Source organism: Chrysochloris asiatica, unplaced genomic scaffold (assembly GCF_000296735.1).
Source record: "Chrysochloris asiatica unplaced genomic scaffold, ChrAsi1.0 scaffold00093, whole genome shotgun sequence".
In the NCBI taxonomy this organism is placed as follows: domain Eukaryota; kingdom Metazoa; phylum Chordata; class Mammalia; order Afrosoricida; family Chrysochloridae; genus Chrysochloris; species Chrysochloris asiatica.
Genome location: NW_006408611.1, coordinates 5,945,221 through 5,946,060, shown reverse-complemented (window position 1 = coordinate 5,946,060; position 840 = coordinate 5,945,221).

Below are 840 nucleotides of genomic sequence, written 5' to 3'. Positions count from 1 at the left end.
CTTTACGGGAGCAGAACGCATCATCTTTCTCCCACAAAACATCTGGTAGTTTCGAACTGCTGACCTTGAGGTTCACAGCCCGATTCGTAACCACTATGCTACCAGAGCTCCTTATATATATGTTGCTCTGGTAGCATAGTGGTTACAAGTCAGACTGCTAACCTCAGGGTCAGCAGTTCAAAACTACCAGTCATTCTGTGGGAGAAAGATGAGGCTTTCTGCTCTTGAAAAGATTTACAGCTTTGGCAACCCTATGCAAGGTCACTAGGAGTCGGAACTAACTCGACAACACTTAACAGCAACATATATATATTGGTGGTGATGGTGTGCCATGGAGTTGGAATTCATAGCATTGGAACCAATTCCATGGTACAGCACCATCAACGCTACTGTATGTTTATATGTTGTTGTTTAGTGCCATTGAGTCAGTTCTGACTCATTCCTGGTGTGGTACTGTTGTTTAATGTGCTGAACTGCATAGTCAGTTTGAACTGCAAGGTTGACGGTTCAAGCTCACCTGCCGTTCCTCGGAAGCCCTATACAGGGTTGCTATGGTCAGAAGCGACTGGACGGCACTTCACAACACAACATATATATATATATATATGCATTAATCCACAGTGCTACACCAGGGTATGTGTATGTATATACATACATACATACATACATACATGACTAGTAAGTTTGAACTGCTGACCTTGTGGTTCAACCCGACCTTGTGGTCTAGTGCTTGTCCTATCATGTCATACCAGGAATCCATACACACACATATATATTTAAATGTATACATTGTTGCTGGTGTTGTGGTATATAGTCAAGTTGATTCTGACTCAGAACCTG